Here is a 14003-nt window from a genome sequence, read left to right on the forward strand (position 1 = left end):
TGCAATAAACATATCACTGGGAAAATGTTTAAAAGAAAAGAAAACCTCTGTATTTCGGAATGAAATATTATCTGATGCAGAATATATACAATAATTGCTCTACTATAAACTCTTTTTTCAAAACCAGAGTTCATCACAGAAACATGAGTTTAAAAAATTAATCATCAGGCTATGAATTGTATTGTCATAAAAGAAAGCCATTCTTTTCCGCTTATAAACAACAAAACGACCACATGTGCAGATGCATGCCTCAGTACCGCAGTGCAGTGGTGTGGTTACTTGTATAAATATTTAAAGTCAGACCTTTGAATTTATAATGAAGTAGTGTACCACTTTACAAAATGAGATCCTAGTAAATTTAGATGTATGACAAATAGAACTCTGTTCAGAATACTCATTGCTGCTGTTGATATTCTAAAACTAAAAACGTAATGATATTCAGATTCCAGCTAAACAAGCGTAATACATGTTCAGAAATCTTAATAGGTCTTGATGAAACGTTACTGCTAAAATTTTTAAATTATCACATGGGCTTTGTAACTGAGGCACAAGCAAGCTTCTTGTCTGGCATTTTTTTTTTCCTGCTCTTATTTTAATGAGACACATTCAATTATCACAGGAAAGAAAAGAGTAAAATCAGAAACAGCTGTAGTTGGCCACACAATGACTGGTGTTCCCCATGGAGACTGACCTTGTCACACAGAAGCAGGTGCTGAAAGGCTATGTGATGGGGTGCTCACACGTGTAACTGTGTAACATGATCATGAAGAATTCAATAGGCATGGTTATTTTCCACCTCAGTTTATGTTAATGTAAGCGCACATGTCATGCTCTTACAATTAATCGTCCCCTCCAGCACGTAGTAGTTGAATATACTTGCTCTTAGCAGAGTCCACACACCACTAACCTAGAATGTTCTGATTACATTTCCTTCTATATGTAAATCAGTGCTATTAATGCAGATACAGAAAAGCAAGAGAATTAAAAACCACGGATGTAGACAGTAGATGACAATTTCCCCTAATACACAGATTTAACTGACTTTTTCCTCAAGAACCTTCCTCTTGCACACCAGAAGTAATTTTTCAATGTTTAAAGAGAAATGCAAGCATCATCACCTAAGGTATGTCTAAGTTATAGGAAGGGGATTTTATCTGTGCAGCAATTAAAAGAAAGCAGAAAGTATTCATATGAGCCAGCAAATGAGTATTCAAGAGAGAAGACCAAGAGAACAGTCGATCCTTAGGGAGAGATGAAGGGATTTCTGTGACTAGTCATGTGTCTTTCTGGTATGTGTGGTGGGGGCACTCTATGAGTGCCACCAGTAAGCCACTCTGCTTTCCCTGGAGAAGTTCTCCTGGGTGGAAACAGACATCACTTAGGAGAGAAGGAGTATTAAGGCACTTTGTGTTTTAATGAAGCACCCAACTCATTTTTTTTTCCACATAAAGTAATTATAAATTTTTCTGATTTAAAAGCCTGCAGCTCAATTATGTAATTGCCTAATAGGGTATGCGGGTGCTGTGGATCTTATCTGGTCTCAAGGGGACATAATCCGAGTTTCAGCGGCTTTAATGACGTATTTAGTCAAGAGACAGGATTGACTCTAGCTGACAGCAAGGGGACCCACAGGTAAACATCATTTACATGTGACTGTTTAATTAGCCACTTACCCAAGAGATCAAAGTAAATATTTCTGAGCTGCATTAGACTCTTAGCCAAGTAATTTTTAGTAGAACTTTCTTAAATTTTGAAAATCTCTTATTTTTAAGATTTTTATCTACAGAGAAATATGTAACTCATGCTATTTACTAAAGGTGTATATTGTTTCAATACAGGGAAACAACCAAAGATACTTGATTTTGCTAATAGTAAAAGCATGACATGTAAATCAAAACAGTCCTAGAACTCACAAAAGCATTTTGTTCTAAAGTTCGCAAGGCTTGCCCTGCCCACGTCATTTTGGTAACATTGTTCTTTACGGCTGTGCATTTCTTCAGTCACAACCTAATCGTTTCAGAAACTGCCTGCTTACTTCGATTTTTAAGGACAGATTTTGTGATTAATTTATTGGTAATTTTTATGATTGTCACTAAGATGAGATCAGGATGATTTAAAAGGGAACAAAAAACCTACGAGGGGAGGCAGAATAGCATTTGATTCATAAGTTATTAATTGGGCAGCCCCTTCTCATTAATAATGGAGTTATTGGGCCGGCCCTGTGGCTTGGCGGTTGGGTGCGCGCGCTCCGCTGCTGGCGGCCCGGGTTCAGATCCCGGGCGCGCACCGACGCACGGCTTCTCCGGCCACGCTGAGGCCGCGTCCCACATACAGCAACTGGAAGGATGTGCAACTATGACACAACTATCTACTGGGGCTTTGGGGGAAAAAATAAATAAATAAAATTAAAAAAACAAAAACCAAGCAACACTGAGAGATCCTTTAAAAAAAAAATAATGGAGTTATTATTTGAAAAATTATGAGTGGATTGGTTGTCTGGAAGTGGGAATACGTTTTCTAATATAAACAACACCTTTTTAAAAAAAGATGACTAGATAGGAAAGGGCAGTAGACCACTGCTTATTTCAGCCTTGACACGGCTGAGATGTGACCTACTTGAGTGAACAAGAATGGAATACAATGTTGTTACAAAATGGTACTAGATAAAATGGACAACAAAACCGGAAAACAAATCCTTCTTAAGATCTACATTTATTGGGCCAGCCCAGTGGCATAGTGGTTAAGTTTCCCTGCTCCGCTTCAGCGGCCCAGGGTTCACAAGTTGGGATCCCAGGCGTGGACAGATGCATGGCAGGTGCATCAAGCCATACTGTGGCAGGCATCCCACATATAAAGTAGAGGAAGATGGGCATGGATGTTAGCCCAGGGCCAATCTTCCTCAGTAAAAAGAGGAGGATTGGCAACAGATGTTAGCTCAGGGCTAATCTTCCTGACCTAACAAAAAAAAAAGATCTACATTTATCAATAGGTGTGGAACGGATCTAAAAAACACAGGTTCTGTTTTTCCTCAAGAACATGGTTCTTTCTCAAAGAACATTCACACAAGTGGTATCATACCTCAAACAAAACAAAACTATAGGTTATTTATTGAGTCACAGGAAGTGCAGTGAAATGAAAATATGTGTGGGAAGGATAGCACAAGATTACCTCTGAAAAGGGGCAGGGGCTTGAGGAGAAGCGCACAGGGGCTGTATCTCCATAATAATTTATTTCAGGAGAAAGAAATTGGGGAGGAAGGAGGTTAGAGGAGGGAGAGGAGGAGAAGGAGAAAAGGAGGGGAGAAGAAGAGGAGAGAAAGAGCAGAAGAAGGGAGGGAAGGTGCGTGAAAGGGGGAGAGAGAGAAGCCAAGAGGGAGGGGTAAAAGGAGGACGGGTAGGAAGATGAGGAGAAGGAAGATGAGGAGCAGGTCTGAAATAAATAGGGTGCAATGGTAACAACACATGTGAGTCTGGGCTGGTAGGCATGGGATTCCTGGGTTCATTTTATCACTCTATGTTTGTATGTTTGAAATGCTTAAAAAAAGTACTTCTACTCTCTTTTAATCAAAGGGGCAAAGAAAGGGGGGCTTGAGAAGGACTGAAGGTGCTCTGAGAGGCTTGAGGGGTGATGGCCGAGGCTCTGGACCGCACAGCCACACAGGTGTGTCACTTCAGTGCAGAGATGGCAAGCCGCGCCTCCGGGAGGGGCACATGCAGAATCCTCGAACTTTGCGCACGATAAAAATAAAAAGCATCAAAGCCAGAAAACCCTATATTACATATAAGGATGAGAAAACATACATGAAACTAGACACGTGCACAAGACATTAAATTCAGGAAAGGAAAGGCCGTCTCTCTGAGTACATGGCTTCTCCAGGGAATGACGAGGACCACGACGGGAACGCTCTAAATCTGGGCTCCTGGGTGGGAGCCCTCCTGCCTTCCTTGGGAGTCTGCTCCGTCGGTTCCCTGGTCTCTTCAGCAGCTCACACTCCCCTCTGCGCCAGCTCCTGAGTCAGGCCCCTTGCTGTCTTGTCTGACCCACAGCAGGGCTCGCTCCTCCCCGTCTCAGTCCCACTCCAAGCAGACAGAACTCCCCAAGGCGCAGCAGAGACCTATTACAGCCCCGCTCGCAAAGCTCTACCGGCTTTTCAGAATCTACTCAACTGAACACCAACTCCTTAGCCTAGGCTGGACCCGGCACAGCAAGGCTCCACTCCCTCGGACCTTCTCGCCCACCAGCCCACACACCAGCCACGGAAGACGGCTCTGTTTCCCGGGTCTCGATGGAGTGGAGGAAGAAAACCAGGATGCCACAAGAGGCTTCTAAGTTCCTTGGAAAATGCTGGGGTAGATATGCTTAATTAGGTTAGCTCCAAAACCTGAATCAACTTTATGTAAGGAGTTGAGATTCCTACATAAAACACTATGCAAAAGGCCTGAGAGCAGAAAGTTAAAACCAACCATAAACCCTCACTATTATTTAATCTTTTTTCAACTATGTTAACCATTGTTAAGAACATGACTATTTCCTTAAATGAATAATTTGTACATCTTGAAACTTATTAAAAAAAATAAAAATTACTAACCCCTGTCCTCTGGTCCACGTTTGTGACTAGGAAAACTTCAGACTTCTTAGCTACCTCTTCTGTGATAGAATTATCACGTTCTTTCAAGGTGGCCATGTGCTGACCCAACTGTGCCCTCAACAAGCCTGAGGCTGACGCTTGTTCAGATCTATAACACAGAAATAGGAGACACATTAGAAATTTGTAGTATTGGGTTACTTATGAGATTCCCATATTTTCAAAGGCCCCTTAATCAAGTTGGTAGAAGATAGTTCATCCAGAAAAGTCTAGAACCTAATATATTCTGGACTAAGGGAATTTCCAGAGTCTTGGTATTTCTTTTTTAATTTTATTTTGGTTATGATTTCATTGCTAGATGAGCATTCTCAACTTTGGCTGCATACTGGAACTACCTGGGGAGGTTTGCAAAATCCAGGTGCCTAATGCCACCCCTACAGAGTCTAGTAAAATTGGCCTGAGGTGTGGTCCAGCCATTGGGATTTTTTAAGGCTCACAGAGCGATTCTAATGCGCGGCCATGGTTTCAAATCACTGCACAGATAGTCACCCTCCTCTTAAGTGTAGTTAAGAGAAACAGATCACATTTCCATCTCAACAACAGTTGATTCCTGTTATATACTTACTATGAAATTTTTTAAAAATTAAGGTATTATTAGGAAAGAGTTAAAGGGAAGCCTATATTGCTGCCTAGACTACGGTATTTAGATACTAAAAGGAACCAGGTTCCCTTAGGGAAATGCCCTGTTCTAGTTCTGGGGCAGGAAATGTACAAGACGAGCCTGGAAAACCTTGTCATACCAGAAAGTACGGAAGCTATCAAAGACCACTGAGTCATGTCAAAAGGCCTCAGAGGCCATCTTGAAAGGGTTCCTGCTGGCCAAGGACGGGACAATTTGAGCACCAAAAAGAACAATGAGTGCAATGGACTTAAACACAGCAAATATATAAAAATCTACAAGTTCATTTAAAAAATAAATAATAAAAAGTTTTAAAAATAATAAAAAATCTTTGGATTCAGCCTCAAAAAGGAAGGAAATCCTGTCACATTCTACAACATGGATGAATCTTAAGGACACTATGCTAAGTACAATAAGCCAGTCACAAAAAGACAAAGACTGCATGATTCCACTTACATAAGACACCTAGAGCAGTCACATTCACAGAAACAGAAAGCAGAATGGTGATGCTAGGTGCTGGGAGAGGGAGAAATGGAGAGCTATTTAATGGATATGAGTTTCAGTTTTGTAAGACGAAAAAGTTCTAGAGATCTGTTGCAGAACAATGTGAATGTACTTAACACTACTGAGCTGTACACTCAAAAATGGTTAAGATGGTAAATTTTATGTCATGTGTGTTTCACCAAAATTAAAAATATAAACAAATAAACAAACCTTTGGAGGCTGCTAGGGAAACAACTTGATATTCTGAAAATTGGTAAGTAAAGGGAGAGAATCAAGCATTTATCCTGCCTTTGTGGTCAAAAAATGCATTTCACAATTAACAAGTAGTTGATGGGAAAAGTTCTTCCAACTAATAAATGCAGAAGAAATTAACAAATTAGAAAAGTCACCATTTTGTAAGTCCAAATTAATGAATGCATCTAGGAAATGATCATAATTTTGTGGAAAATGCATAACAGTAAATTTTATACTGAAGCATCAGTCTATCAATGTTCAAACCCACAGACCAGTCTTCCTAACAACATGACAACCAGACATCACATGCGGCCTGAGGGGGGTGTAATAAGAAGTACAAGCACTGGGGCAGCCTGGTGGCGCAGTAGTTAAGTGCACGCACTCCGCTTTGGTGGCCTGGGGTTCGCAGGTTCGGATCCCGGGCGTGCACCAACGCACCGCTTGTCAAGCCATGCTGTGGCGGCATCCCGTATAAAGTAGAGGAAGATGGGCATGGATGTTAGCTCAAGGCCAATCTTCCTCAGCAAAAAAAAAAAAAGAGGAGGACTGGCATCGGATGTTAGCTCAGCGCTGATCTTCCTCACAAAAAAAAAAAAAAAAAAACGAAGTACAAGCACCACCTATGACATTGTCTTGCCAAAATAACTGGGCTGGAGTATCATCATGTATCTGGATTGAACCAGCAGTTTACAGGTGATAGCATTTCGATCCTGATACAAACAAAGCAAATGTAAAATGACTTTTTTGAGATAATCAAGACAAACTCACAAGAAATAGGTATCAGATAAAGTAAAGAATCTTGGTAAATGGTAATGTATTACATCCTTATATGTTAGAGATATAAGTATTTGTGAGTATTTATAAGTAAAATATGTTGTCTCTTTTAAACTACTCAAAGAAAAAAGTGTGGATGAGGGAAAGATAAAACAAGACTAGCAAAATGTTGACAACTGGTGGATCTGGGTGAGGGGTACATGGGACTTCATTATGTTATTATAGCGGCTTTTGTGAATGTTTTAAAAATTTCAAAGTAAAAAGTTAAAAAACAGTATACTAATGTCTGCAACTTACTTGGAAATGCATAAAAATAAGAGATTGTGACTGATGGATGGATGGAAATATGAAGAGACACACATATGGGAGTGCAATCAAATGTCAATGGTAGAATCTGGGTGGTGGGTATATGGATGCTCATTACACAGTTCCTTTTACTTTTCTGTATGTTTGGAAATTTTCATAAGAAAATATTTGGAAAAAAAGTAAGTCTAGGTACAATTCAGAACCTTCTTTAATAAATCTTAATTGTTATAATCTTTGCCTGACCTAACTCTAGTTTTTCCCAAGAGTTGAATAAAGTGGGATGGGTCATCGGAATCCTTGAACTTATTTAAAAACTTCCCAGAATGATTCTAAGGTTTCTGGCTGGTTTGGTAGAAAGCCCCTTCAGCAACTTGCCTTTCTTGGTTCTGTCTAGACCTCACCAATGTCATAATGCACCCAATTCCTTTGTTCTGTTTCTATGTAAATGAAGCAACCTTTTTCTACATTTGGTTTCACAAGAGATTTCCCTACCGGGAAAATGCAATCACAGGCTACCAGCAAATTCTAGTCCATTCAGCCGTTTCATTTCTCATAATGAGTAAATCAATTGTGCTTCTGGTCTGAAAAGATGTTTACTTAGGTTGAGTTAAACCTGGAAACAAGTTGAAGTAGGGTGAATTAAGTTAGTTCAAGTAGTTGGGATGGACTGAATTATCAGAGACCGTCTCGCTGGTGACTGATACACGTGACTTCTGCAGAGGCAAAGCCAAGGCAAGAGGCTACTAATGTCCCCACCAACTGTAACCATCCTTTGGGCTCTGGTATGAAAGAACTAGCTAAGGTTTCCTATAATTATTATACATACCTCACAAAAGGACAAAACCCATTAATTGACTTGCATGGGGTCAAATAGCAAATGAGCTATGGAAGGAGGTACAGCATCTAGACTCTGTGACTTCTGAACAGTTAAGCCAACACTTACAGCACAAAACCAGGCTTTCATGCAGATTGATTTCAGGACAAATTGGGTGAGGAGTACAACAGCCATGGCTCTCCTTGCATGGAGTCTTGCCCATGTTTCTACATAAACACACCAAATCAGAAAATTTGCAAAGTGGTACAAAGGATTTTGTGTGTGTGTGTGAGGAAGACCAGCCCTGAGCTAACATCCAATGCCAATCCTCCTCTTTTTTGCTGAGGAAGACTGGCCCTCAGCTAACATCTGTGCCCATCTTCCTCTACTTTATATGGGACACCGCCACAGCATGGCCTGACAAGCGGTGCGCTGGTGTGCACCTGGGATCCGGGCCAGCGAACCCCGGGCTGCCACAGAGGAGCGCGAGCACTTAACCGCTTGTGCCACTGGGCCGGCCCAAGGTACAAAGGATTTAAAGGAGTTTTTTTTTTCTCTTTCGTCTACTTTACATTGGAAAATTTATAACATCAATGCCACAGAGAAAAAACAAAGTTCAATGTCAGCTAAATTATATACTCCTTTAATTAAAAAGATAATAAAAGAATAGACTTTAAACAGTCTATAATTAACTTCATACACTTGGAATGGCTTCCAATCAGAAAACTGCAATTTAAGTAAATGTACCAACATTTCCTAATTACAACTGATTTACAACAGATTGGTAACTTGACCAAAGTTTTAAATGCAGACAAAATAGTAAGTACCCTGAATTTTATTCTGAACATAATAGGCAGAATAAAATAAAGAGGTTTTTACATACTGTAATCCAAATAATATAAAGCTGACTCAATTTTTCAGCATGAGTTTGAGAGCACAATTGGGCAACTGTATCTGAAAGTAGCCACTAACAAGAGACAATTAATTAGTTGCACCTGGAAAAAAAATAAAATAATGAGTACTCTCAATATGGATTTCATATAAGATAAAATTACTTAAGTAATCATTTTTATGTTAAAATATGTTTTCCAGAAGGCAATAATGAACAAATTTTTTATCAATTACCCCAAATGACATGAATTATATTTTAATAATTCACGATTGTCTAAAATAACAACTTGGTCTTCCACCTAATAACAGTAAACCTTTCATATGAAGGTCTTTGAACACTTAATCCCTGATATAACAAAAATCAATAATGATGATAGGAACGGTTTTGTTCTTTTTCCTTTTAAGATGCTTCACTTTGTGAGCAGGAATTCAGAAGTCTTCTCACTATCTTTTAGAGTACACTGTGGGGCAGGTACCCCATTTTGCAGATGAGATTATAGTAAAGAGATAGACCTCGACAGCCATGGTTGGGTCAGGGGCACAAGCAGGGCTGCCGCCACACCAAACACAGTTCTCTTCAACAGGCTTTAAGGAGTTCATAACCCATTAGAGCCTTCCTACTCTGCCTGGCTTAGAATTCTAATGACATCAGTGTCATTAACAATTAAGGAACAAAAGTAGATCATTCTCTCCAAATCTGTGTTTCTGAAATAGTTTATCAAGTTGACCAGTTGACTGCTTTGGTCCAGGGGAGATCTCAAAGCAGATGGGAATATATCACTTAGGGGAGTGTCCAACAATAATTCCTGGGTGCTGAGGGGCACAGAGGGTGGCTAGAGCAAGAAGAGCAGCAAGGAGCCCGATGCCATGATTAAAACTTGTTAGAGGGGCTGGCCTGGTGACCTAGTGGTTGAGTTTGGCGTGCTCCACTTTGGCAGCCCTGCTTCACGGGTTCGGATCCCAGGTGTGAATCCACACCACTCACTCATCAGCCATGCTGTGGCAGTGACCCACATACAAGATAGAGGAGGATTAGCACAGATGTTAGCTCAGGGCTAAACTTCCTCAAGCAAAAAAAGAGGAAGACTGGCAACAGATGTTAGCTCAGGGCTAATCTTCTTCAGCAAAAATAAATAAATAAATAAAACTCTTTAGAAAGAATCTGTATTTAAAGACCTGACTGCTTATCTCTCAAAGGTCATATAAACACTTGGCACTTTTTCCAAGGCTAGACAGTGAACCAGTGACAATCAGTGTGCATTAAACAGCACCCCCAGTCACAACACACAATGGGGCATAAAAGGGCAATCCTAATCGTAACAGAACATAACACTGACATTAGTAATCATTCCTGACTTCTTTATCTGGCTTAAAAAAATGATTGTGGTAAAGAAGCAGTCTTGCAGCCTCCAGATATTAATTTTAAAATTTGTGTTGGTCATAAAGAAGGATCATTTCTTAGGGAAAGCTGATTTATACATAACTGTAGACCAACAGTCATGCAAAATGCAACCTTTCATAATGGAAATCAATGCTCTATTATGCATGTTGAGAAACTATACAAATGTCTAGTCTAGTAGATGTAGATATTTTATCTCATCACCCACAATCACAGTTTGGCAGCGTAGGTTGAGAGAGTCACACAATGAATCATTTAGTCTAACAAGTCAGTTTGCACAGAGAATTATAAATGCATATATGCTTTCTATGCCACATACCACAACTGTGGTTTATGCAAAATAGTATATCAACAGATACAAAAAGCAGTGAGAAAGAAACAGGGGCCTGGTTACAGAGCCTCACAACACATAATCACCAAATGACCTACAGAGTGCAGAAAGACTCCGCCCCAGACAGCTTCTTCCACCGCCTTGTAAAGGAGTATTTGAGACTGCTGTTTTTTATCTTGCATGATAAAACAACAGGAAAGAGGGGGAGCCGGCCCCGTGGGTTAGCAGTTAAGAGCGCGCTCCGCTACTGGCGGCCCAGGTTCGGATCCCGGCGCCCACTGACGTACCGCTTGAACGGCCATGCTGAGGCTGCGTACCACATACAGCAACTAGAAGGATGTGCAACTATGAAATACAACTATCTACTGGGGCTTTGGGGAAAAAACGGAGGAGGATTGGCAATAGATGTTAGCTCAGAGCTGGTCTTCCTCAGCAAAAAGAGGAGGATTGGCATGAATGTTAGCTCAGGGCTGATCTTCCTCACAAAAAAAACAAAGAACAAAAAACAGGAAAAAGGATTTTCTTGCATTGCCCTTTACTGCTTCAGGTTGAAAAGTTACTGACCAGGAAGGTCATTTCCAGCATTTTCCACAGTTTGGAGATCACTAGTACAGATGCAGAAGGTAATGTATACACTTTCAGGACTTGTGAACCTCATCTTGTGCTCTGTTAAATGGAACATATGATTGGCCAAGTCTTCTTGTGCCAAGGTCCTTTTAGAAACCATCATCTTGACTTCTCACGCTTTCGTGGGATTTATGCTGAATTCTACTCTGAAGAAAATCATTAACATAAAACAGCCTATGTGGCACACTGAAGGTAGAGAAAATGATGTTAGATATAAGATAACCAGACCCAAAGCCCCTCTCACTCTCAGCGAAACAAGGTCCTTTCAGGTGGGCTTTCACAGACACTCATCTGCTGACCATGCTCGAGAAATAATTTGTTCTCTGCTAGTAAATAGTGGGGATATATTTTAATAAAAGGAAATATAGTCAGTCCCCAAAATAAAAATCAGAGTTAGGTCACTGGCAACAATTATGCAACATGAATTAGGCACCGACCAGGTGCCAACACTGGACAAACCATTACACAAATTACACATATGTAATTCTATGACCTCAATAAGTCGCTCAGATGCCACAAAGCTTCTGGGGCCATGAAAAGAAACCCACACTACCTAAAAGGTGGGTAGAGGGTAGAGAACAGATTTCTGATTGACTCAGGAAGGATGTACAAGAATCATGGTTCACATGGCCAACTACCCTGCAAATAATTAACCCCCTCTCTCTCTCATCCTAGCTTTATGGCCTTTAAGGGATATCCTTGAAGTGGTGGCTCTCAAACCTGAGGGAGGGTAGTTCCCTTAAGGGCTCATTAAAACCCAGGTGGCTGGGTCTTACTCCCAGATTCCTGATTCAGTGAGGCCTGGGCGGGGAAAACGTGTTCCCAGGTCTTGTTGATGCTGCTGGTCCAGAGACCATACTTGCAGATTGGGGGCCTGTATCTTCTAGATTGGGGGCCTGTATCACCAGCATGACCTTGGAAATTGAGGAATCCATCTGGGGTTTGGACTTGCCAATGACATCCCTCTAGGGTGGTGGCTAGACTAGATTATATCCTGGGTTGTTCACGAAGGTATGCTAACATACCAGATGAAGGCTACCTGTGCTCCCTCCCCCCAAGTAAGCCCTTAAAACATTGTTATGAGTAGGGATTGAGTGGATATATCCAATTAACAATTAGAAACAAATACATTTACAAAGAAGTAAATGGTCAAGTCCATAAAACAGTTAAACTGACAACTACAAGTGTCTATCCCAGTGGTGACCGTGTGGACTAGTGTTTTGTTTTCATTTGGAAGCATCTGGGAACAAGAATGGCCATCCTTCCACAGCAGCAATTTCATCCCAATAATACCTGACTTGCTTTTCATGGCTGCCACCTCCAGGTAAGAGTCTCGGAGGCTGGTGAAGGACAGCTGTTCCACAGGCTTCAAGGTCTTCTTTCAGAATGTCACTGTGATTATAGAGCCTATAAAATAAAACAGGTGCTGCATGAGATGTTTATTTAAGCACAGATGGCCCAGCTTCTAGAATCTACGGAGGTTCTTCGTGGTTTATTGAAATATATCTGTAATATAATCTAGACACAAAAATGCAGCAACTAGACTATCTCTCGACAAAGATGTAAAATGGGGCATTTTGAAAACCTTGTTTGTGTGTATGTGGCAGTTTTAAATCCATCAGTGGAAGTAACTTTTAACCCTTTGAAGACTTTAATGACCTTCAAATCGACAGCTGTGCCATCTCATTCCACATTCCACCTGACTGATAGGAATGCTAGATAATCTTAACGGCAGAAAAGGCTAATTTTCTATTGTCAATCATAACAAAGTTAGATCTCCACAACTCATGTGAAATTTACTTAAATCGTCACTGCTAAGAAATCGAAAACTGCTGGCTGGATATTGGTTACGTCCTCTATTTCTGAACGCAGAAAAATGACTATTATTTCTCCATTCAGATCCCACTGCAATACAATTTTCTTTATTTTTAGTAAGAAGAGGAAGGGAGGGAAAGAGGGATTTAGCCTTCATTATCTATTTCCAGTCTACTGGGGGACTGGTCTAGTCTAACAATTTGGCCACTGTTTTAGGTTAGGTCTGTCACGGTATCATAGTAGCTTCCAAAGAGACTGGTTAGAAACTTCCTTTAAAAACATGTCCATTTGGGGGAAAGCATGATTCTAAAAAGCTATAGGAGAAGATATCAAAGACAAAACAGTATTTCTACTTTAAAGAAGCTGATGACATACGTAGTTGGGAATATTCAACATGTACTCCAAAAAGAAAATGAAGCAACTTGTAAAGCAATGTGTTAATTAGCAACGTCTTACTAACTTGTAGTTAGTACAACAGTGGGTTAAGTTACTGGATCCATTTGATGGCCATGTGCCTAATATCAAAAGGATGAAAGAGATGTGCTCTGTTTGTCTGTTAGAGGGCGAGTGACAAGTGTAGGCTCAGGCACCCTGACTCTGAAGCAGGCTTTTATCCTGGGCAGGAAATATAAATGTCGTGTCATGTCCACCCCCCCCACCCCCCCACCTCTCATTCAAGCCCTATTCTGGACCCTAGGCCACCCTATGGGCACTCCAGTTCCTTGCCGTGTCTCAAGCTCTTGTCTAAACTCTAAGCCTAAGATTCTTAGTCCCTCTGGGCTACATCCTGTGTTGGATCCTTCACCTCTGAGCTCTGCTGCCAAAAACCTTCCATTTTTTGATGGGGTTGTTTTGTTTTTTGTTGTTGAGTTGTATGAGTTCTTTATATATTTCGGAAATTAACCCTCTGTTGGATATATGATTTGCAAATATTTTCTCCTAGTTGGTGGGTTGTTTTTTCATTTTGTTCATGAATGGCCAACAGGCATATGACAAGATGTTCAACATCACTAATTATCAGGGAAATGCAAATCAAAACTACAA

General features: G+C 40.6%; 1 long non-coding RNA gene across 2 annotated transcripts in view; it reads right to left on the reverse strand.

Annotated features, from left to right (window-relative positions):
• Positions 1-4521: 4521 nt before the first annotated feature.
• The window catches only part of LOC131402241 (uncharacterized), a 38082-nt gene continuing 28600 nt past the window's right edge, over positions 4522-14003 (reverse strand). Inside the window, exons 2-3 of one of the 2 annotated variants that reach the window (XR_009218447.1) lie at positions 12438-12551; positions 4522-4736 (exon numbers count right to left, since the gene is read on the reverse strand). This is a non-coding gene — a long non-coding RNA (uncharacterized LOC131402241). Of the gene's footprint in view, positions 4737-11266; positions 11291-12437; positions 12552-14003 lie in introns of those variants that run through there. The other variant, XR_009218448.1, reaches the window with a different exon arrangement.

The sequence above is a fragment of the Diceros bicornis genome (assembly GCF_020826845.1).
Source record: "Diceros bicornis minor isolate mBicDic1 chromosome 35 unlocalized genomic scaffold, mDicBic1.mat.cur SUPER_35_unloc_1, whole genome shotgun sequence".
NCBI lineage: Eukaryota > Metazoa > Chordata > Mammalia > Perissodactyla > Rhinocerotidae > Diceros > Diceros bicornis.